Source organism: Ambystoma mexicanum, chromosome 4p (genome assembly GCF_040938575.1).
Source record: "Ambystoma mexicanum isolate Mex_15411 chromosome 4p, UKY_AmexF1_1, whole genome shotgun sequence".
In the NCBI taxonomy this organism is placed as follows: Eukaryota; Metazoa; Chordata; class Amphibia; order Caudata; family Ambystomatidae; genus Ambystoma; species Ambystoma mexicanum.
In genome coordinates, this window is record NC_090927.1 from 325,328,250 (window position 1) to 325,354,604 (window position 26,355).

The window sequence follows — 26,355 nt, forward strand, 5'->3', positions numbered from 1 at the left end:
ACCGCAGTTGACAATTTGCACCTGATTACTGCACTTGCCCTTCAACTGTCATCTTGCCACAACATTGTTCATACTGTTTACCTGTTAATTCTGCCTGATTGATGAAATCCTTAGCATTTTTACCACACATTATTGTGCCGTACTGCCCGAAATGTAACACTTCTGTCATAGGTTACGCCCCACAATGGCCCACATTTCTTACCTTATTATGGGAATGATTTCAGCAATCAGGCTTATTGGGTGCAGGCCATGTGTAGGTGCACATTACTCTATCATTTTTGGGCCCTGTTTGAATGTTGATGTCGAAGTGACCAACCATTGATGTATCCATGTGCCTGCCATCACTGCATCAGTGAACACTGGCTTTGTTGCAGCGTGTAGCACATGCATGTTTTGTCACTATTTTGCATGTTTTATTTCATGATGTCCATCTCACATGGATGGGTGGCAGTACTGATTTGCTACCATCTGGGTGTCCTTGTCAAATCTGCCATGGCTATGCTACGTGCCATCTGTGTGCTGGAATATGTCATGTATGTGGATTGTCCATGCCACCCACAGGCTAATGTGTGATGCAAGTGCTATCCAGCATGGAGCACATGTTTTGGTTTTCCATCTTGGAGTCCTCAGTGTCTGCTTTTTGCCTCCCCTTCCAACTCATTGACAGTGCATGCATGCCAGAGTTATTGTCATGTGTGACATGCAACATTTATGTACTGGATGTCTGCCTCGCCCATGTGTGTGGGCTATGGTGCTCATGCCTGTTTTCAATATTTTTCTTTTATGTTTTTGCAGGTGATGAGGCACTTGATGCTGTTGAGGAGGAGATGGCGCAGAGCCAGGAGGACTCACAGCCACAACAGGCACCAGTGGAGGACGTGGGGTGGTGGTGGATGAAAACCCATTACTCCTACAGACCATACTGTCCATGGAGACCTCTATGAATCAGGTGCTGAATCGGACATTGAGACATATGTGCCGTCACAGGTGAGTGTTTCTGGCAAGGATGCTGTTCTGTCCAACCCACCTGCACTGGGGGTAGACCCCTCTATGGGGCATTCAGTGTTGGAAAGTCTGCTTGTGGCGGTTACGGATGTAGGGTCACACTCCACAATATTTGCTCCTGTTACTGGGCCAGCAGATCAAAGGAGGAATGCAGTCTTGCAGCCTCAGGCAGTGCCAGCACAGCAAGTTGCACATCACCTTGCCCCAAACAGGTGTGGTGCCCACCTACGCGGAGGCCGTGTACCACCAGGCAAAACTGTGTGGGAGAACTCCATCTACACTATAGCAGCACAACAGGGGGCATCGTATGAAATGATGGCTCAGGCAATGGATAGGGTGGCCACTTCCATTCTCCTCCCTGAAAGGCAGATGGAGCTCCAGCAGCAGGCAACAGAGTACATTTGCCACTCACATAGGGAGGACATGTTGGCGTCTGACAGGGAGCGACTGCCTGGACTGGAGACTCTGCGCACAGCCATATCTGTAGAGTCACAGGCCCACAGGGAAGCCCGGAGGTTAGAACACAGCTCCCTCAGAAATACTCTGGGTGAACTTGAAGTGTCCCGGAGTACAAGGTCAGAACAGCAGCTGGAGCAGCTGACACACACACTCTCCGCTGAGCTCCAGGCAACCCGTCAGGAGATCCGGGCATCACGCAATGCCATGCAGGCAGAAATGCATGCCACCTGTGAGGTGCTGCAGGGGGATCTCCATACCATCATCCTGCAGAACCAAACCTTTCAGACCTGAATGCTTGCTGCCATGGAGGAGCATGCGAGGGCTTTGCCTTGTCTACCTCCCATATCACGGCCACATTCTAATGTACCACCAGAGGGTGATGACAGCAACCGCAGTTCTCCCAATGTTGCGTATCCGTGCAGGCCATGAGCCCATGGAGGGTTTTTTTTCTCAACATCCACGCATGTGGGTGTTGGGATGCACCCTGTACCTCGTCCCTCCTGGGTGGCCTCCCCCCACCCCCTGGTCTACACATGGCCATTTTTTTATTTTTTTTATTTTTTTTATTTTACAGTTTGTTGCTTTGTGTGGCTCCCGCAGGTATCCACTGTGTATTCCAGCTGGGAACCTGCAGGCTTGTCCTGTATTTGGATTAAAAACTTGGGTTCCTGACACACACACCCCTCCTGCTTCCCCTTTCCATGGGCTCGCAAAGGGTGTGACCAAGTGACAATAACTTACACAGTGACATTGGGCTCCCATAAGTTGTGTTGACAGTCTGTAGTCAAACTGTGTATACATCCCTAGTGGGGATTGTTGTTCAATTCTCCACTGAATGGTGGATTTATATATGGTTCTACATCCATGACTTTTTCCTTATATACATGTACCTTCTTCATGTTTTAACAAGCCTGTCTACTTTGCAGATGCAGTTCATGTTGTATGCAGTACACTGACACATTTGCCTACAATCAACACTCTGCAGTTGAAAGGGGTCAATGTGCTGCCTTAGTCAGGTTGTGACACTTGCACTACTTTAATTTTTTACTGTCATATATTGCCACTGTTTGATCATGTACTGATCTTTTGTCTTGCTAGTAAGTATTTGTGCACTTGTGTTGTTTTGTATTCATTACTGAGAGCAAATTGTCTGTGGCCTGTTTCCATTTGGGACATTGCAGTTTGTGAAACTTGTGTCATGTGTTGTGCATTCATTTCGTTGCTTTCACATTGCATGCCATGCCATGGTGTGTTGCGTAGCTGAGATGGGGAGGGGTTGGGTGACATGCCACTATTTTGATGTGGTATTTTGCAAGGGGGTAGTCCTTCATGCTGCATGAACGTGTGGCTTTTTCTGACATAGCATTGGGTGTCTTTAAGTAGCTAGGGATGTACAGAATGTAGCTCTTCCAGGTGAACAATCTCAGGCTGGTATGGTTGTGACATTTGACTGTCCCTTTTGTCATCATTATTAATTATCAGCTGGTATGTGCCAGGCCTGTGTGCACTTCGCAGGGGTGTGATTTTAGGTGAAGTAGTTTGCCGCAAGCTGGGTACGGGCTGCCTCACCACGTGTCCTTTCACCTCCCATGCGCAGCGGCTATGCATGTGCGCCGGTTTGCAACGTTGTGCAGGACACATGCTGCCACATGCTGCCACTATGATCCTGCACACTACTCGGGGTGCATATAGCAGCTGCCCACAAGAGCGGTCAAGGGAGCGAAAGCATGACTTCAGCACTCCGAATGTGCGCTCCACTATGCCCCGGGTTGCAATATGTGCTGTGTTGTATCTTACCTCGGGTGGTGTGGTGGGGTTCCGAAGTGGCGTCGTCATGTAGGTGCTCAGAGGGTAGGCTCTGTCCCCTGGGTGGTGATAATGATTGTCATTAGTGGGGTTTTGACATTTCTCAGTCTCTGACATGCATGCATGTGCAGAGGCATTTATACTCACCAATTAGCCATGTGTCACCATGCCGCCCAGCTTCCAGGCACTGGTCTAGGCGTGACATTCTGAATATGAAACTATCATGGCTGGACCCTGGAGAGTTGGCATATACTGAGGTGATGATTCCATTGGCATCACATACAACCTGCACGTTTATGGAATGCCAGTGCTTGCAGTTTCTATAGCAGTGCAGTACATTGAGTACCTTTTCCAACGGGCTCAGTGCTTGGGAGCACAGGCTGGGTGATGTGAGGTCATCCTCCAACTCCCTGACCAGTTCTAGGAATATTATTGGTGGAAACCTGTACCTCCTATACACCTGGTCATCAGGCATCCCAAAAAGGCTGGTCCTGGGTAAAAAAATGCAGGGACTGGCTATCCTCCTCCTCCTGTGGTGTCCTATGACCACTGCTGCGAGGAAGGGTGTATTCATCGTAGTGTATGAGCTTGTTTGTTGTTTGCACGCACTTTTATGCTGCACGGGGCCGCTTACGCCTGCTTCCTGCTGGCATACGTGTTTCCGGATTAGCGCGTCTTTTTTGGTGCACAGCTTTCCCCTGTCCGATTCCATGAATACGTGTTGTTAGCGCGTGTGTGAGCGTTTCCAGCATTTACCTCCTGTACTTCCCCCGTAACGCCCACATTTTCACGCGTTGTTCCCCATTCCGTGTGTTACGCCCCGTGTTATGCCCACTTTTCTTGTGTGCGCTACACGATGTGCGCTTTCCCTGTGCGCATCGTGCATGCCATTTAGTGACGTGTGCAGCTGTGTGCGCCACCCACATATTTGGCGCACATCCCAGGTTTCACAAGCGCAGCGCATTCCATGAATTGATGAACGGCTGCGTGCACTGCTTTAGCACGCGTGCGCTGCGGTTTTCACGCTTGCTCTCCCCTTTTCGGCGCACATTTATTCCATGAATTACCCTGATGGTGTTCTGCCCACCACCTTTGACCATGACCCAGGCTTTAGATACTGATGCAAATAGCTACATCTCTGTGCTGTTTCCTGCTCTGAAAATATTTTAAACAATAAGCTAGTTTTCAGCAAATGGATTTCCGCAATTCCGACTTGTCACTTATTCATTCAAACACAGCGCAGACTTACTTCTTCACGTTTTATTCATTGCATTTTCAAGCTAACCTTGCACAGCCCAAATGCCTTGCATATTCATTTCATCAATCTGCACCAAATGTATATAAAAGTCATGAAATGACTTACTCTGAATATTAGTAGGAGTTATACTTGGTTAGGGGATATTAGTATAACTTAGTGAATGTTAGTCTCATGTTTTTCAGTGCAACTCAGTGCACAACTGTGGTGTTGTGGTGCAAAGTGATACCATCATGTTATGCAATGCCAAATTATGTGCATTCACAATACTGACATCTACTAGATTAATTCATTTATTTTATTTATTTTTTGGTCACTTATATAGCACCTATACACTTAACTAGCATTTCAAAGCGCTCCAATGCATGGACAGCGAGTAAATAAGCAAGGAGATAACATTCTTAGAAGGCATTGGAAAATTCAGAATGGGCAAGTGCTATGCATTTGGAGGTACAACATAGAATACAAAACTGTTTACAACATAAAATCATAATTATTGTATGTGCCTGATGCGTGTTTCAATAGTGCAAGAGCAATACATAAAGAAAGGAAAGAGGGGAGGGGGAGGGCAGGGTAAGACGAACAGAGAAATTAAACCATTGTACATGCCTGACAGTATTTTTGACAGTCATAAATTCATGAGAAATGTGGTAGGTGAGGATGGGGAGAATGGTGGCAGGGATAGGAACAAAAGTGGCTGCAGATGAAAAGTCACCTAAATGTGATTATTAGCAGAGGCGCACTAAGCACAACAAAACTAAAGTGGCTGCAGATGAAAAGACAACTAAACTTGAATATTAGCAGAGGCACACTAAGCACAACAAAAAGAAAGTGGCTGTAGATGAACAGTCACCTAAATGTGGTTATTAGCAGAGGCACACTAAGAAAAACAAAACAAAAGTGGCTGCCAATGAAAATACACCTAAATTCAATCATTAGCAGAGGCACACTAAGCACAACAAAATGAAAGTGGCTGCAGATGAGAAGCGACGAGTAATCAGATTTAGTTGACCTGACAACTCACAAGAAAGTCTGCAGGGACCCGTGAAAAACTGGAGGCCAGGAATGTGGGGTCACATACAGCCTCTTGAGTCTAGAAGAGTTCATCAAGATGTGCAGTGGGCGAAGGAGGATGGGGCCATCCAGTCCAGCCAGGTCCGGACAGGCTCAGACAGGGGGCCTTAATGTGGGCCTTTGCAGGGGCCAGCTTCTTCGTCTGCCGGATTCAGTCATTGGACCTTTGTAGATGAAGAATGCCAATCAATGCGCAAGCAGGGTGGGTCAGGGCAGGCAATCCAGAGTGTGCGTGGAGGCAGACATGATGAAGAGGGGCAGACAAAGGGCTCAGTCTGCACAGGTGCCATGCACATCAAGGCAAAACAAGCAGCATGGAGAGAATGAATCACAAAAGCACATAGCCAGCACAAATAAAGAAATTAGCTGGCAGTTGGTCAATAAAAATGTGAAAGCCATAATACTCAAAACACAGTGTAGTATTCAGCTCATTAAGCCCAATAGGACTTACCTAGATGTGGGTAATGAGCACTGCTACAGAAGCCTCTGGAAGGGAAAGGGAGGCCAAGATGTTGCTCCTGTGATGCTGAGGAAAGGAAGGAAGGGAAAACAGCTGGGACAGGGGCCGTGTGGGCCTTTGCAGGGCAGGCTTCTTCACCTGCCAGCATCAGTGACTGGGCCTTTGTAGATGCAGTAGGCCAATCAGAGTGGCAGCGGGGTGGGCGAGGGCAGGCAATCTGGAGTGTGCATGAAGGCGGCCATAATAAAGGGGGGCAGACAAAGGTCTCAGTCCGCACAGATGCCATGAACATCACAGCAAAAAGAGTGACATGGAGAGAGTGAATCACAAAAGCACTTAGCCAGCACAAATAAAGAAATTAGCTGGCAGTTGGTCAATAAAAATGTACAAGCTCTGATACTCAAAATGCAGTGTATACTCGGCTCATAAAGCCCAATGGAGCTTACCTTGATGTGGGCATTAGTGCTGCTGCAGCAGCCTCTGGAAGGGCATGGGAGACCAAGATGTTGCTCCGATGATGCTGATGAATGTCTGAGTCTCACACATGAGTCTCACCCTCTTGCTCACTACTGGGATTGATCTTTTATCCTTGTTGAAATGTGGAGTCTCAGCTAAGATTCAGAGCCTTGCTAATATGGAGAGTCTTGTCCCCCTAGACTCCCTCCTTTTTTATTCTGGGCCCTAACCAAAGGGTAACTGCAGAAACAAGAAAAAAAGCCACCACTCTATGTTTGAGATTGGGAAAAAATAATTACATTATTCTGTAACCTTGATTTAACTATTAAATTAACCAAATTAATCTACAACAATACATCAGCATGCAATCAATAATTAAAATGGTCCCATATCTCTGAATGATATATCTACTGTTTAAATGTATATTTGTTTAAGTGTTTTTTATATTCTTTAACTTTTATTTCCTTATTTTAGATGACTTCCCCTTGTTTTTCTTTTATTTTTAGTGATCTCTTATTTTATATATGTTATTATATATCCATTTATAATTAATAAACCATTACAACATACACAATATCAACATTAATATATCAAAAATAAAACCGTTCATCTCATGTGGCCGCATCAGTGCCAGGTGGCTGGACTAGTCCAATCCTGGAAATCACACCATTGAATTCAAAATATATTTATAAAACATTGAAATAAAACATTATCAATCACTGGTTAAGCCTACTTGCCATTTCTCCTCAGATTTTGGATCAACTCAAAATTGGTCTATGGTTCATTAAGGGACTGCCTTTCAAACTGGATTTGAATCTTATTTACAGATGGTATCGCAACGGTATTTCTTGTATTCATAATAAATGTTACTACATTACTGTCTTCACCTTCTAGACTCTAGCTTATATTTTCAACCTGGATGATTCAGATTTTACTGCATATCAAGAGGTTGTTAAAGCTATTACTTTGTCATTGCCAAGTCTCTCACAACGAACCTCTTCCATGCAAATTCAAAATTGTCTTAGAAATGTTTCTACTAAAGCTGCACCCGTCTCCAAATTTCTTATTTCCAATGCCAGCATGTCGTTTCAAAAATGGATGGCTCAATGACCTGATTTTCTCCCAACTTGACAAACTTGTGCTGGTCTTGCAACAAATGTACTGCTGATTTCAAACAATGTATTTGTTATTGTAAATGTGTGTTCTTTTTTTGGGGGAGGATTTGGTCAACACTACAAAATATGTTCCATTTATACTGCTCAACTCAATCTTGACGATCTAATTGTTGGATCGCATGGTTATTCTGATTAACCAATATTCCATCTCCCAGGTTATTCCACCTACAGGCCTAGATTGTTTGTTTGTTTGTTTGTTTGTTTATTATTTTTAATGCACACCAGACCCAAGGATATCAGGGCGCAGACGATACAAGAAGGCTTTCAACTTAGTTACAAAGTGACATACGGTACAAAACAAGACATACAGGCAAAATATACAGAAAATACAGGTTAAAGTAGATACATAGAAAGCATATAGTAGACGTTCACACAGTACAGGCAGTAACACATTTTACAAGGCAGATTAATACTATTTACAAGGCAAGAATAATGGTGGCCAGTATATTACTTGTTGTTATCTTTGAACCAGTTAATGAGATGCAGTCTAAAGCTGGTGAATGTTTGGTCAGTTCTAAGTGGGGGTGGCAGGGATTTCCAAAGCTGAGCTGCCTTGACTGAGAAGCTACTGCCCCCAATTTTAGCTAGTTTGTATTTTGGCACAAGGAGCCAGTTAGTGTTGACTGTTCTGATAGGCCTACTTGAAGATTTTCTATTAATTATCTCTGTCAAGTAGCATGGTGCCCTATTATTTAGGCATTTGTGGATGAGAGATGCTGTTTTCAGTCGGATTTTGTCATAGGCGCATAGCCAGTTGTGTTGTCTTCTGGTCTCTGAGATATGCTCTTTTCTTGCTTTGTGCGGCTCTAAGGGCATTGTTCTAGATTGTCTGTATTCTCTTAACAATCTGTTTGTTGGCACCAATGTAGAGGGCATTACAATAATCCAAAATAGATAGGATGAGGACTCTGGCCAAGATAATACAACTATTGGAGGAAAGGAAGTGTTTGCCAGCTCTAATTAATTTTCATGTATATGCAGTGGAGGACGCCAAAGTGTTTACCTGTTTGGTAAATGTAAGGGTAGAGTCAAGGTAAAAACCTAGTGTTTTTATGTCATTGGCAACTTTAATGTGGTTCCCGTCAGTGGTAAAGGATGAGTATTCAAGGCCTAATCTTATGAGGTGGGAGATAGTGCTGAGGATGATGAGCTCAGTTTTGTCATCATTCAGGCAGAGACCATGTCTGAATGATGCTTTAAATTCTATTCACCAAGGCGTACATTCTATTTACCAAGGCCAAATCCTTATCATAATCCCCAGAAAGTGGTAGGAGAATCTGGGTATCATCTGTATAATAGGTATAGGTGAAACCAAGATGGTCTAGATCATCACAAAGGGGCTTGGTAAACATGTTATACAGAGTCGGAGAGTCACATGATCCCTGGGGTACCCCACAGGTGACGGGGATAGGGTCTGCTGCTGCTGACGGAGGGAAGACTCTCATAGCCCTGTTGCATAGTCTGGATTGTATCCAGACTATGGCCTCCTTAGAGAAATGGATTGGTTTCCATTTGATATCTTTTAATTGGAAATGTTTTGATTGCTTATCCTATGCTACCTGGTGGAATTATATATGCTATATCCACAGATTGGAAAAAGGTTGTGCCATCTCTCTAACTGATGTGCATAATTATTATCAAAAGTGGAATCCATTGAGTAAATATCTTAATGCCTCCTCAGTGGACTGTTGTTAATTTGTTACTTCAGTTTTAGTTGCTTCTACTCATGTGTCGTGTATTGTCATGTCTGTTTACTCTTCTTTTTTGTTCTTATGGTCCTTTTAAGTTTATATCTCATCTATTGCTCTAATTTATTCTTATGTTACAAATTTGCAAATACATTTTTAATGACTTCATCAATTACACGTTGTCTTTCTTACACTTATTTTTTTTAATTTTTTTAAAATTTTATTGTAAAACTTCAACTTGATATATCATATCATGTTTTTGTCACATTTCAGAAAGAAAAATTAAATACATTTTCATTTTCATCTCCTCCTAGAATAGCCTTAGTCAGATTTAACAATGAAAGTTATATTGTAAAGTGACACGGTCACGGGGGAAGGCAACAACTATGATGACATGTCTTTCAGTTACTCGCGACGTTCAGTTGGGGACTAACTTTAGGACTTCATCAAAGAAATTAATTAGATTGCAGGAAAGATTGATGTTATGACCTGCTACGGCATAATTCCACCAATCCTCAGACACATGGGATTGCGGTTTGAATTTGTTTAAATGCACTTCACGGAGATCTGTCAGCATTGGGCATAAGGTTGCTAGGTGCTTTAAAGACTCGACTTCTTGTATTTTGCAAAATCAGCAGTTATTATTAGCTGTTTCTTTGTTCTTACGCATCCAGAGCATCTCGTTAGTATTTAAAGCGTTCAGTCGGAGCCTTAAAAATTGTGCCCTGTGATGACGAGATGGACAGTTTGTGAGATATTTTGGTTGACATTGTAGTTTAACCAGACTTCTGGAAGTAGGCAAGGTAGATTTGAGAGCTAGACGACTGTTGTAAGTTGTGATCCAGTCCCATGTTGCTAACTTCTTCTTAGCGTGTTGTGGGTGCTGGATTAGCCCTTCTTCCAATATGCCTGCTTCAACCATAATTGAATTTAGTTTGAGCTTCCATGCATGAATAAGGACATTATCGACAGATTCTGTCCCCGGCTTGAAGATGTTGTATGCCGGGATGGTAGAACCAAGTTGTATTTTACGCAAGGTAGATAGAGATTTCCAGACAATTGTCATATAAATTGAGTTCAAAGCTAGCTCATATCTCAAGGCTGACATAGAGATATAATTTGGAAGGCTCAGAACACGTCTCCAAAACTTTACTTCCAATTGACACCATAGGTTATGATGGACATTCAAGGCTGCTTCGCCGCCAAAGGTGATTGTTGGAATTACTTTTTGAAGAGAAAACATTACTACGGGAGTGATAGAAACTTTCCCGTAGTCAATGTTAATTTTGGCAGCTTGGAGACTCAGAATCTTTATTTTGGCCATCAAATCGCTAGTCCAAGCAGCTTCGCAGACCGAGTCGTTGACCATTACACCTAGGTAGCAGATTGACTTGTCAACATTTAGCACTTTTTTTCTATGTGCCATCGGAAAGACCTGTCTTTCCTTGACATAGGTTGTCCGATGCACATGATTTTTGTTTTCTCTGCATTTAAACACAGCTCGTTAATAGATAGAAACTCATGCAGGCGAGAAAGGAGATGTTGGAGCCCAATTTGTGTTTGGTCAACCAACACTATGTCGTCAGCATAAACCAGGTGATTAACAAAGGATCAGTTAAGCTTGGGGAGAAAACAGTGGACAGACTTTAGCCACTCCGGTAAATCAGCTATAAAGAGTTTAAAAAGATCTGCTGCAAGAGGACAACCTTGTTTGACACCTTTAAATGTTCTTATTGGATCTGTGAGGTCGCCTTGTGAGTTAACTCAGATTTGAATGGAAGTGTTAGAGTGCAGGGCGATGATGGGCTCTAACAGATGATCTGGACAATGCCACAAGCGTAATTTTGCCCATAGTTTGGTCCTGTTAATGGCGTCAAAAGCTTGTCGAAGATCAAATACAAAGAAGATTCTTTTTTTCGCCTCCATTGCTGACAACTTTAAGAGTGTCAAATTCACATCAGTCCCCACATGTTTCGTAAAGCCTGTTTGGCGACAGTCAAGTTTTCAAGCTGAAAGTGCTCAATTCACCAACTGTTGGCGCAAAAAAGATCCGAAAATGTTCCCAATAGTATCAAGGAGGGCGATCGGGCGATAATTAGCAGGATCGGCCCGGCAGCCCTTCTTGTATATAGGAACTACAATTGCCTTGGACCAAGAGGAGGGAAGCTTCCTACTATTTGTAATCTGAAAAAACAACTCGTGGATAAATTTGGCCCAATGTACACTATGCTTTTTAAGCATGAGATTTGATATTTGGTCTGGGCCAGCAGCTCTTGAATTTTTTAGCTTAGAGATTGCAAATTCAATCTCTTTACAGGAAGGTGTAATATCCCAAGTAGAAATTGTCGCGTTAGAGGGCGAGGGATCTTCAGACACAGGTTTTTCATACATTAAGGTAAAGTATTCGCGCCATTTGTCGCTTGTAATTTCATTAGAGACTGCTGGGGTAGATTTTGAGCGGCTCCTATTCAGGATGGCCCAGATTTCACGGGTGTTTTTCTGTGCTAGGAGTTTTAGCATTGTTTCTGCTCGTCCTTGATCGATGATGGTTGAATGTGATCTTAGCCAATTTCGATATAGTTGCCGCCGGTTCTTAGCCTTCCTTGCCTTACAACGCGGTTCACTCAGCTCTCTTTTGATTTGCCTAAGATCTTTCCTTAATCATTTTTTTTGCCAATGCTATTTCAGAACTATATAGGTGTTTCGGCAATGACCCGAAAGTTCTTGAATTGGAAATTATTTGAGTGTAGTCCATCAGCATAGGCGTATATTCTACTATCTGGAGTGCGTTTAAACTATGTCTTAGATGGGCAATAGCAGATCCATTAGTTACCAATCTGTTGCCTGCGGCATTTGATTGTAATTGGGAGGAGTATTTTTCTGGCGTATTTATCGCTAGATGACATCGGCCGCACTTTAAGAGAAGAGGCTTTATCGAAAAAATCCGCCGAGCCCCAAATGTAGTCAAGAGTATTTGTTCGAGCCATACTATGCCACGTCAGATTAGCGGGAGAGTCACCTTTTATTGTTCCATTTAACATCTGACAATTGCGTTCCAAGAGATCCTTTGGCCAAGTTTGGCCTCTCAGAATGACTTCGAGATCAGGAAGCTGAGCATTTGACTTGGTAAGTGGATCGTATTTAAACCAACTGCAATTGAGGTCGCCACAGAGGAGTACAGAAACATTGTCACATTCTAAAAAGGTGTGGTCGATTTCATTCAATACTGACTGGATGAAAGATGTTGATGAAATCATATCAGGATTCCAATATAAATTTATTATTAAAAGAGTAGAAACAGTGGCTCTCAGCGAAAGTTTGATCAAAGTGCTTTGCACAAAAGGATTCGGATTCATGGAGACTACGACCGCCAGTTCTGGATTTTCAAAAGTGTTATCAGACCTGCAAAAGGTCGACCTTTGGGGTTCTTGCCAGCTGGGTTTATCAGCGTAATGAATCCATCACGAGTAGGGGGATCCCGTAGCCACGTTTCTTGTAAGCATATAGAAAACATATTCTCCAGAGGTTTGTGGAATGTGTTAAACAGATGCATGAATCCTCTCGTATTCCATGACAGTAGAATTAGTTCTTTTTGTTTGACGTTGGCTCATTGCTATTTGCGTTGTCTATTTGGTAATATTTTCGCATTATTGGCTCTTCTTTCAAAAGACTGATGCGTGGCAGCATCTAAAATGTCGGGAGATGAGACTAAAGACTGGCGCAGGGCCGATCGCTTGGCGGCTCCATGACTTGCTTAATGGTCAAGATTTACCTTAGAAGATGAAACAGATCTCGTGGCAGGTGGCTCGAGGGTGAGATCTAAACCATAAAGCAGGAGATCTTCGTTTGCATGAAGTAGCATGTTTTTTACCGCCGCTGATGAAATATGGATAAAAACTTGGTCAGAAGACATTTCAGTTATATATTCCACGATTTTAATGTCATCTGATGAAATGGCTCGCAATGGTGGTAAAGAAAGGAAAAGTAACAAAAGCTCAATTACCCCTCTTTTTGTCCTCCTTGCAAAAGGGTCAGGATTATTTGATAGAAATCTTTCTTATCAATCTAGGGGTCGCATAGAAACATATCATTGTCCAGAGAGCATTCGAAGTACAAAACCTAATATTTTAATAGATTAAATTACACACTTCTATAAATGGTCGGTGCTTTCCACAAGGCACCTCCAGACTTTAGAAACAAATTAGAACACAAAAAGTTAAAAAGTCCAGCACAAACACACACATATTCTATTTGTGGTGTCTAGGGTTAGTAGTGACAGTTTTTATGAAACACCTTTCCAAAAACAATTGTTTAAGTTTCTGATTCTGTTCGGGGAAACCAAGGCATTAAATGCGCAGCATGAGAATTTTAACGCTGCAACAAAAGGCACATCTATTTTTGTGTCAGGATGTCTACAAATGTTTCAGCAACAATTTGCATCAACACCATCCCTGGTGTTCTGCTGTTTTAGTTGTGGCCCTCTTCAGGACAGGATGCTGTTTTTTAGGTTGATATAAATTCAGAAAACCACAGGTATTCACTTTATTTTCCAATGCTGAAAAGAATGGAAATTTGGAATTTGTGTTAGTGTTTGGTCTGGAATACAGTGTAAAAACCTTTCTGGTAAAAGTTCATGCGACATGGATACTCCATTTTCCACATTTCCCATTGGCACTGACCTTTATATGCTTTTATGGTCGGACTCAAGTTTTTTGATTTTTGTTGTAGAAAGCAGTGAAGTCACTCCTTATTTCTTCATGCTATAAATTCCTTCTTTAGTATTTCGGCTGTAAACCAATTTTAGTCTTTATGTCGAGATACTTCAAACTTTAGACCTAGAAACAAGTTTCATATATTGGTTTTTAGTGTAACATTATTGACGTGTTTTTCTTCCAGAGTGCATAGTTGACTGCATTCTTTACTGACCTGGTAGTTCAATATCTAGGTCCTCTGATTTCGATTTCGCGCTGACTCTTATGACCGCTGCACGTTTCTGCTATGAATAGTATTTGAAAGGTATCGTCTGTTTCTTTTGTTTAGTTAACCTGTGGAGACAGACCCAACATTGTTTTAGCCATGTACTCCAAGGTGACTACAGTATCTTGATTTTCGCTTACTCGCGGAATTCCGCAGTTATTTCTTTACAGTGGAAAGAACAGCGAGTCGCGGGAGGGCGAATCATTTACCTTTTGAGGTGTTCCACAGGTCAATCTTCTTTGTTCATAGTGCAGCACCTCTCAGTGTTCTTGCGGAGAGCCGGCACAATCGGGGTTGGTGCCGCGGGGGAGGGAATTGTGTTTTTTCCGTGTTCGCGTATCATGTGACTACTACGTGTGGATACTGGACATCTCCTCAGATTTACTCGGTAACGCTGGCGACCATCTTAGAGCGTGTGTCACAAAGCTATTTTTGTTTTGTTCTTACTCAGGAACATTTTATGCTTTGTCAATTGTGATCCGTTGTAGTAATCTAAATACTGGATTTCAAAAGTAAATGTTCCAAAACGCATTCTGATATTTTAGAGGAGCCAAGTATGTCGACCTGAATATGTTATTGAAAACCCATTTTGGGCAATCGCCATGCAGGAAAAATGGTTTTTATTCATATGTGCAGTAATGCCATACACTCATTCTGGAAATTTGCAGGGTGCCACCCCTGTACTTGTTATAATGTACAATGCTTTTTATGGAAAAAGCCTTTTTGACTTGGCCTGATCAGCAGGGGACAACTTTTTTTTCCTCAAAAGAAAATACCCCACTCGACTGATGAATTTAAGCCATTTTTCACAGTGTCTAGATCAAAAATCCACTTTTGTTCACATTTGCGCAAGGCCAGGTTGCGGTCTCCTCCTCTTTTTGAAATCTGGACTGTTTGAATAATGAACCAGAATATTTTGCATGGTTTATGTTTTAAAAGGAGATATTGAGCGACAAGAGGTTTGTTAGATGTTTGATTTCTTATATTGGTCCAATGTTCTCCAATGCGTGTTTTCATGTGCCTTTTTGTTTTCCCAATATACAGAGGTTGGCATGGGCATTTGATCGCATATACCACCCACTGGGAGTTGCAGTTTGTAAACGATTTAAGGTGCCACAATCTTTCTTTCAGTTTAATGCTCTTCATATTTGTCGTGAGGGAACAGACCGAGCAGTGCCACATTTAAAGTGTCCTCTTACCAATTGGAGATCCCAGAGTGTTTTCTGTGGTTCTGCTTTTTTTACTTGACGGTATGTATGAACCAAGCTGTCCTTTAGATTTTTCTGTCTTTTAAACGCAAATCTCGGGGGTGCTGGATTGAAATCTTCAGTTGTTATGATATGCCAGTTCTTAAGAACTAATTTACGTAGTCTATGGCTGATTGGAGTGAAAGTTGTAACACATGTCATTTTTTCCACACTTGTTTTGTTTGGCGGATTGAGGCATGTTTCTCGATTTTTATTTTTCGCATTCTTGTATGCCACATTTACTTGTTTTTTTGGGTATCCTCTTTGTTCTAGACGTTTTTTAAGCTGTTTCCCATGGATCTTATAGTCATCTATGTTTCAGGCTGGCTGGATGATAGCTCTGATACTTCAAGAGTGTATTCATGTGACATGTGTTACAACTTTCACTCCAGTCAACGTTTTGTTTGCCTCTAGGTTCCTCATCGTTGATGACCCAGTTGATTTAACGGCTTGGGCTTCAATAGAAGCATTGGTGGAATTCTCAGGATCAGCTGAGTAAGTCGATAAATTACATAAGTCAACAGAGGAATCACAAGTGCCATTTCCAATGGAGGAATCATTAGATGCTATACGCTGGCGTTTTGCCGAGATCCTTGAAGGACTCAGTGTAGCACCTATTGATCTTGATGGTACATTGCTGGTAGTTCTTATCGCAGAAGTTGTATGAACTGGTCGAGTGAACAAGCTTGTCTTCTTCGCGGTTGTTAAGTTTTTATTAAAAAAAATGTTTATCTTCTGTTGATTTTGCTTTGGTGAAATACATTTTTTATTAAGTTGCTGTGCTTGTTTTCCGGAAGACTTTTTCAATTTGATTTCAAAACTTGTAGTGATTGTTTTTGCTGGACCTTTAAATATGTTGAATGAATCCACTGACGTGGAAGTTTGCACCGGTACGTTTCCTTGAGACGGGATTGCATTTATTGCGAGACTGCTTGTTTGAGGGACTAAACCCTGCATGTTCGAGTTTGGATCCAGAGCGTCATGAGAGGGAGCCGGAAGGCTCGTTGTTGGATCAGACTGTGAAGGTTCATTTTCAGCTGTCGCAGGTACAGCCACAGCTTGAGGATGAGAGGATCCTGGTGAATTATCTCGTGTCTTGCGGGCGCCCCGGGAGGGGATAATTGTATTTTTTCGCATCCATTTCACAGAGTCCAACAGACCTTCCATTAGGCAGTCATTTTGACAATGATGATGAGCAGCTAAATCGCTCAGCCTGTCTTACCATCTCACTGCATTTTCAGCATTAGATGCATTTGAACTTGAAGGAAACTCAAGAATTGTTCAAGGTATCAATTTTTGTCATTAAGTTAGAGATAGCAGCACCTTGATCACTTATAGTTCTCATCAATGATTCAAAAATGTTAGTGAGTGGTGCTAAGGCAACAGCAGAAGCAGCTAAGAAATTGTTATGTATCTGAGAGAGCGCTTCAGATGAGATGCCAAGCGGTTGAGGTACAAAATCATGGAGTGACGAGGAGCCAGATGAATTGTCCAAATTGTAATGCGGGTTAAAGGTGGAACTTTTTTTGCAAAGTTCGTGGGATGAACTTCTTCACCAAACTGAGGTAGCATAGGATGCGGAGTACTTGCATTCAGCATGGAATTTTCGCACAGAGGAGGTATAGTGGAAGTGCGTTTTGCCTTAAGCTTGGCAACTCTTTGCAGGCGACTAGCGCGAGCAATCGCACTCCAATCGAATTGAATAGGGAGTGGATTGGATTCTAGTGCCGACGGCTGAGGGGTGCTAGATGGATTGGAATCAATTAACTGTTCATTTGCACTCGACATGGAAGAACGACCAACATCTGGTGCTTGACATGCCAAAGCACTATCGTTGTCAGGCTCAGTACATTCAAGTGCTGCTCCTAGAGCAGCTCGACCTACTGTTTTTGGTATGGTAAAATCAATTAGGGACCAATTGGATTGATTGTGGGCAAAGAGCATGGAATATTAGCAGGGGTCCTCACCGAAAGATAACAATCCCTTTTCTCCTGTAGCAGAATGTCTTTGGCAGTAAGGGGACAAGTCAACCCCACAGTAGGCGTCGATAGTCGTTTATTGTTCAGAACTTGTTTAGAAATCAAATTGTTCATCGAAAGGTTTTCCACTTCAAGATTCGAGATTTTTAACAGTTCTTCATCAGTCACTAAATGTGACAAGAGACCTTTGTCTCTAGAAAGGCCAACAGCATTCGTAAAGTTGTTGTTCTGAGAGGGCGCAAGGGCCATTACAACTTGTTGCGTCGTTCGTGGTGTAGCAGATGTTTTGACATCAGACCGAAGCACCGGGGTGGCGCCTAGAGCGCTAGATGAATTCAGTGAATCCACCTTAGCCGCTCTATTTGCAACAAGTCTGTTTCACCAATGAGCATTCTTAGTGGGTGTTCGCCGTTAGAAGCTGGATTACATTCAAGATTGGTGGCGGGGGTACTCGATGAGCAGGGATTTTCCAACTGGACTGCTGAAAAGCTAGATGGAACAGTGAGCAGCACAGGTGGAGTTAAGGCATCAGATAGCGTGCATCGCTCTTCAAGAGACGACAATGCTAGGGGTGTTGGAGAGCTGGTAGTTCCTGTTGTTAATAACCCATTCACAGCCATGAGCGCGCGTCCAGTCGCTTTGCTTACCTTAGGACCAACTGCAGCTTTCATCATGTACCAATGATTTGTCGAGCACCGTTGCTGTGAAGTTTTTTTCCGGGTCTGTTGGCCCTCTGCCGATAAAGTCATTGTTTGCGGCGGCTCGGCCAGAAGGTGCGCGATCAGAAAGGGTAGAAGCAGACTGGGGCAGACTGGGACTCTGTTCCTTAACTCAACAAGCTCCTTGTTGTAAGAGAGTGAGTCGTATGCACAAACGGCCACACTGGAGTTGCACATATCACTCAGCTTCACACTGCAGTTTAATGTAGCACTTATCAGGATTACCTGTGAATTCACTGTGCCACAAGTAAGATGGAGCCACCAGTGCCTAACAGTCACTTAACAGTCACTGGGCTTTACTCCTAACGGGCTTAACGCCGCGAGGGTGCACTGGCCCTGTTTTTGAGATCAGGAAGTGTCACGTTAGCAGTCACGTGAGCGGCACCATGCTCCGCCCCCTCCTGGAAGTGGGCGTTCGTGAAGCGTGAGTTCGGGAAACTCCCAGCGCTAATTCACGAACAGTGGCAGCAGGTAGGAGTGTTCGTTTTCCTTTAGAAGCAGCTTTCACTTATTGAAACCTTTATACACTACTTTGTTGCCTTCTTATTGTTAACTCAATATACTTATTTATCTTATATTATTTGACTGGCAATCTTGTAATTGCATTTTGTTAAACACTATATTCTGTATTTTTTCATTATAAACAGTTTGTAAAAATGACTTGGTATCCCCAAAAACAAGTGTTGCCAGGTATCAGGTAACTCGGCAATCTGGCTCTTGTCCATGAAATACTTTTCAAAGCCAATCAGACCTCCATCCTCTGTAAGCGGCACATCCTTTTGGGGTTACCATCTTCACCCGCTTTCTTCATTCCAGTCCAGTGACATCCGCAGGCGATCTGGTGAACTCCAACTCCCAGAGCACTGGCGGGAGAATAAGTTAGCGTATAGAGCAAAGAGAAAAAAAAAATAATAATGAAGTACATCAATTCATTCATTGTTCCCTTTTCTCTGAACTTCCTTTGGACATCATCTGAAATCAAAAGGATTACCTACATGAAATATGCAATACACAATGATGATCTTTGACTCAGAGTTGTCTCTTCAATCACCTGTAAATCACACCCAAATTACGCACAAAAATACAGTACAGCACTTTTAACTTGACCACAAATAAGAATGTATGTCAATACAACCAAGCTCAACACAGCATCTAATGGAAAAATAATACAAAGTAAATAAACAATGCTACAAAATTCAAATTCATTCAATATCCCAGCTAACCTAATCATACTAACCTTGTGATACTACTTTCCTCCTTTCTCATCTCTTATATAAACATCTTGCTTACCTGCTATTCCCCCTTTCTTAATAATCTATTTATTTATGTATTTACTTCCTGAACACTTTGGGCTCATTTTTCCATTTATATACTCACCGGTTTCATCCCTCCTTTTCTCACATATCATTATAAAGATATACACAGTTACTCACCTGATGTATCCCTCCTTTTGACCCCTTTACACTCCAAGCTGATATTTTTCAAAATATTTACACCTACTTACCTGATATGGTGAGTCTTTTTGATATGCAAGCACTTTATTTCCAGAATATAACTACATTTCTCACTTCCTGGTTTCCCCAATTTGTTCAAGACTTTTTATTTCATGTTTCTGTGGAAGGGCTTAATTTGGTTAACATGGACAAATTGTTCCACTGTTAAATCTCCCTGCTTTTAAAAAAAAATTGTGTAGACTACAGGTGAAACCCTATTTACAATCTCAAATGGGCCGCACCATGAAGCAAGGAATTTGGAGTTTTAATGTGTACCTTTTCCAAAGTTAAACTTGTATACCTGGTTGCCTACTTCATATTCTCTCACAGATGATTTCGTATCATAGTATGATTTTGCACTGCCAGCAGCTTTTTCCACATTTTGCTGCACAAATTCAAAAGCAAATTGTAAGTGCTTTCTCAGCTCTTCCACATATTCATGGATTGTGGTTGCACTTACAATGACCTGTTTGTTCTGTAAAGTAGGTCTTGTGGCAAAACTATTTTCCTACCTGTGCTCATATTTCTCGATCTAGATGGTGTTGACCTGATAGCCATTAACACCAGAGGAAGTTGCACATCTCAGCTAGATCCTGGTTCTTCTACAATACATTTTAACATTTGAACTATTGGTCTATTACACTGCTCCCCTCCCCTGAAGAGAAGGGCTAGTATGAAATGTGCAACTTCCCTTTCACGCCCAAAATTTGACACATTTTTGTCATTACTGCACTAGTGAAATGGCTTCCATCGTCTGACCCTGATCAAATCTTGAAAATATATGATTGACCAACAAAGTGGCCGAGGTTTGGGCACGCAGTCTGGGGCTCGAATACATTCCACCCATTTGCATATTAAACAAAAAACCACCACCTGTTTCCCCTTGCTGATCTTTGCATGGGCCCTACAACATTGATTTGCAGATCAGACCATGAGAGTGTCAAACCTCTATTCATTAATCACGCTCTGTGAGTCGGCGAATCAAGCTGAAGTTGTGCACAGACTAAATATGTCTTGGTATAGAGTTCTACATGACATGTGTGGCCAATAGGCATAATCTTTTAAGATGTCAAACGTTTTCTTGGAACTTCTGTGGCCTGCATTTATGGCATCGCGGACGTGATCTAACATCAATCCCCGAAAATCCAAAATCACTACCCATTGGATGTTGCCTGACACAGATTCTCTAACCATCAGCCCATCTTGTAAACTAAATATTTTTTGTTTTTTTAACAACACCTTGAGCTCCTCTTTCCCTTCGTAATCTTCCTCGGTTAAAAGGATTTTGCTCTGCATCTAGCTTCTAGGTTGTAAAATTAGCCTAAAAAAGATCCTCCTTTTGTGCCTTAATCAAGTCTTGATCAGGCATATCAAAACTCCACTGTGCAACATGCTGATCAAATGTTTTGGGATATTTGGAGCGTGTTATCACATCCACTGAGATTTTACCCAGCAGGTGCTCAAGATAAATTTCCTCACCCATCACAGCATCAATTTTGGCTAATTGATCTGCCTTACCACTGCCCTGCTTGTCTTACTCATGTGTTTTCAAATGACCACGTATATTCCTCCAATGGATGATCATGTCATTTTCTGGAACAAGTTTTTCTTAAGCTTGAATTATATTGTCATGCTTAAGTGGTTTCTTGCTATATGTGAACATTCCTTTCAATTTCCAACCGGGTAAATACTCCACAAAATGATTTTGTAGGTAATCAGAATCAGTGACTAAAACTATTTATTTGCGTTTATTTTCTACTGCTGTAGATATTGCCTTATAAATGGTGGCCAATTCTGCAACTTGACTGCTTTTGGGGCAAAGCCTCATGCTTGCTCTTGGTATGTCATTGCATTTAATCCACCAGTTTCCTATTCTGGCTACCAGTTCTTTTTTAGAATCACCTTCCACGTGATATGCACATCCATCTAGATACACAGATGGGAGACCTCACATATTTCTTCTTTGAAAGCTGTGTGTGGGTGTGCCTCAAATTCACTTACATGTTTTTCTAATTCTGTGTTTGCATGTGCACAAATAGCTGCAAGTCATGTAAATCTGCTAGCCCATGAGCAACTGTGCTCTTTTTGTTCTGCCCATATTTCAATTCCACTGGAAATTCCTTTAGTGCTAATGTCCATGATGTGATTCTTGACTGGGCCGTTGAATTATGCGACGGAAATGTTGCAATGCCTAGACAGTTGTTAAAAGTGCCTTTTCACATTCACTTAACTTGGTCTCCACCTGTAACAATGCCTTGCTGGCATATGCAATGATTTTCTTATTTACATATTTTTTTTGTTATAACACTGCTGACATACATTGATCTGTGAATCCTATTTCTACAAAGAAATCCTGATTTTTTATTCGATACGCCAAACATGTCACTTTCATTAGAGAGACTTTCAACTTGTGCCACTTCCTCATTCTGTTCCATTTCCCATTTCTTGGGTACACCCTTCTTCAGTAACTTTGTTAAAGGTTGTGTAATCTCTGCATAATTTTCAATATATTTCCCCTTGTAACTTTCCTAAGAAGATTTTTAACTTTTCAAATAAGTGGGATCTTTTAGTTTCTGATTTGCTTTGACCTTTTTCTTTTGTGGGTTTAACCCACGTTCTGTCACTTCATGGCCTAGCAAATGTATGCTTTTTCGCCACCACTGTCCTTTCTTTAGAGCTAATTGTGCCCCAGCCTTCTGTAGCTGACTGAGCATGTGTTTAATTTCATTGAAATGGCTTTTCAAATCTTCATTTTTGATTAGCACATCATCCGCATAAATATTGTTCCTCTTTCCACTGCATCTGTGAGTGCCTTGCTCAGGAATATCCCAAACTCACTCCCACTATTGAAATACGGAAAAGGGGTCCGGGACCATGCATATTGTGATTTGTCAAAGGAAAATGCAAATACATTTTGTATGTCTTCAGCCAGTGCTACACACCAGTATCCAACTGTAAGATTCAAGGTGGTAAACACCTTTGACCCTTGAAATCTGTTGAAGGCCCTGATCAATAAATGGTAGTGGCCATCGTGAAACAGGTACCCTCTTGTTCAATTCTCTTAAATCTGCACACAAACACCATTTTCCATTGGATTTGAGCACATCTAATATGGGAATATGGGAATATGAATGTACTATGAATAGGCCTAATGATGCTTCTAGATTACAAATGTTAATTATTTCAACCAGTGAGTCCAGACATGTCTGGGGTAACCTATATTGTTGCACAAATACCGGCTCCCTACCATGTCCTTCAGATAGTGTGGCACATGTAAATCGGTCAGCCCACAGTCATAAGCATATTTTGCAAAAACCTGTTTGAACGCAATAAATATGTTCCTCAATTGGTCATCTGTGCACGCATCTACACTTTGAATCTGTTCCTCTACCATTTTAGAAAACTCTGGGAAATCCTCCAAAGGAGGTATTCCATGATTTCCTCTAACCGTGTGGTAGTGTCTCTTAGGAGAGTAGCTACCCTCAAATATTTTGGAATATTGACATCCACTTGAATATGCTGCTTTTCCCTTTCAGATTCATCTAATTCAAATAGGATACGAGTATCCCAATGTGAGCATATCACTTCACTTGCTCATATGTGCACACAGACTGCACTTTAAAGATTCCCTTTAGCTTCAAATCCAATGATTCAGCTAATTCATCCTGTGCAGTCACATAGCTTTCAGGAATATTCCGATCACTGGGTTACGGAAATCAGCAGTGTATAAGATTTCTGTACTGCCATTTCTAATGCTGTATTTTCTTTTAAATGAATGGCCTGACAACATTGATTGTCCTACATGATTTGTAGTCCAGCACCGAAATGCCAGGCAATACTCTTCTGAACAAGAGTACCAACAGCACCGCAGATGCGCGTAAGCTCTCAAGGGGCGATGCAGGCTGGTTTTTAAGTACATTATTGTCCGCAAGCCCCCACAAAGGAATTACCACACACTATGATATGTGATAACACAGTTCTTATTTAAAAATAAGGTTCATTTTATGTATACAATCAATAACACACTTTGTGCTTTGGTAAATTTAATATGGCAAATATATACAATCTCTATGTGGTACCACTCATTAACTATTGACTCCTTTAAAATGTACCAACTGCTGACAGTTTCTAATGGCATCTAAATCAAACGGTAATGTGTATCAGCATAGGACATAGGAAGGAATGAAATTAGGTTAAACAATCGCAGAATGTTTCTCTTAGTCTAAGACACAGTTCTGCATAAAGAGTATTAACAGGCCTAGTCCATTAATGTTTAAGTGGTCTTGTTTCCTGGTACAAAATGTTCAATTACCCCAATGTACCTGAGTTAGATGAGTTTCTTTGATGGTTCCTCGACGGATCTCTTGTGAGTGAACTCCCTTTAAAGCAGGAGCTACAGGGTGTCGAGAGTCCTCGAAGAAAGGTGAACCTCAAAGTTGAGACTCCTCAAAGAAAAGAGTTTGATCCTGCAAAGAAGACTCGATGAAGAACGTAGGCCTGGCAGCGGCCGTCCAGTGTCGGTGTCATATTTCGGCGTCACCGATTGGAACTCGACCACAGCTGAATTTCCGATCTTCACTTGTTGGTGTCTTTGTGGACTTTGGGTGGCCAGAAACCCACTAGCGGATTCTCCTCCATCGCCGACAACCTCGTCTTTCTCTGGTGGGACAAAGCGGTTTACGGTGATGGCAAGGGAGTCCTTCGTTCAAAATATTCTTAGGCAAAAGGTGTAGAGTTGCAGCTCTGGTTGTTGAGCAGCACAACGTCAAGCTGTCCCCGCTTCTGGGCAACAAGATCTCAACTGGCTTACAGCAGTTACGGAAATCCCTTGAACCCTGGTCGAAGGCAATGGACTTCGACGGCCCCGATGTCCTGGTGCTTTACTTCAAGATTTCTCGGCAGACCCAGTCTCCTGTCGATGGTCTTTTGGGACTGGCTTCCATGGTGCCTTATATAAGATCAGCTTCTGCACAAAGTTCCCTCATAGCTCGGGAGTGGTCTCCTAGCCGATTCCAGCAATTCTTCTTCTTCCAGCTGGGTTTCAAGGATAAGCAGCTTCAAGTTTCAACTTCAGGTTCTGAACAATTTTTTCAACTACAGCTTCTGAAGGGGCCATCTTGTCTCCTATCAGAAATTCACTGATTGCTCTGGCAGGACCTGGGTATCCTAAAATTGAGGATACTCAGAGCACCTGCCAAATTCAGCATGTAGCTGCAACTAGCCCATACCCGGCTCTGTGGGCCACACACAAGTGCCCAGAAACAAGCACTAGGGGTACAGGGTTGTACCCCCACCCATGAGTGCCAAGAGGATATCCCAAGAGCCTCTGTTCACCACAAACAATACAGGGAAGAGCTGTAATGCCCGGAGTCACAACACAACACAACCCAGAACACACCTGATAAGTGTAATCCACAAGTGTAAGATTACATAGTGAGTACAGGGCAAGGACATGGAGGCCTTGTCCCTCCAATGCATTTGCAGTATCACAAGGACCCTAGTAACTTAGGGTGAAAACCCAAAGCTACATAATATGCACAAACAAGGGGCTCCTGGCATTTTGGTGCTGAACTGTCAAAATGTAGAGGACTTTTCTCTTCTGTGAAAGGGATGGTGAACTAAAGAATCTAGTTGGGACTCAAGCCTGGTAGAGAGAAACTCCTGGAACCCCCTTACTTTAGCATATTAAGTAGCTTTGGATGTTCACCCTAAGTTACTAGGGTATTCCAGATGTGGAACCCTTGGTCACTGTTCTTAGAGAGGTACAGCTCTACCCCACTGACGAGGTCCAACAAGGGCGTAACTTGTGTCTCCGGTTGCTGTTGGTACTCCTGTTCAGAGATAATTGCCTGGCAGTTCAGTGCTGGACTGCCCTTGGGCAGGACAAAGTCTGATATGTAGAGGACATTTCTGTGAAAGGGATGGTGAGCTAAAGAATTTGGTTTAGACTGTAGGCCGGTAGAGAGAAACTCACAGAAACCCCCTTACTTATGCATATTAAGTAGCTTTGGGTTTTCACCCTAAGTAAGTAGCGTATTACAGATGTGGAACCTTTGCTCACTGTTCTTAGAAAGGCACAGCTCCATCTCACTGACGAGTCCCAACCAGGATGAAACATGTGCCTGGGGTTGCTGTCAGTACTCTTGTTCAGAAGATAATTGCCTGGCATTTTGGTGCTGGACTGCCCTTGAGCAGGACAAAGATTGATATGTACAAGACATGTCTCTTCTGTGAAAGGGATGGTGAGCTAAAGAATCTGGTTGAGAGTCAAACCCGGGATATAAGCTGGTAGAGAGAAACTCCCAGAACCTCCCTTTCTTGTGCTCAATTTACTACCTCCAAGCAAACAGCTTTGTTGAGAGAATCACCAGCCTCATTAAAAGCAAACTCTCCATACACTGCACCACAACTGGGTACACTGCTTGCCCTTGGCCCTCTTCAGATTACACACACAACCAAGTAAAGACTGTTACCTGTAACCCCACAAAATAATAACTGGCATATGTCTGCATACACCCATTTCCCCTGTTAGAAGGACATCAGATGCCCATAGGGCTGCAGC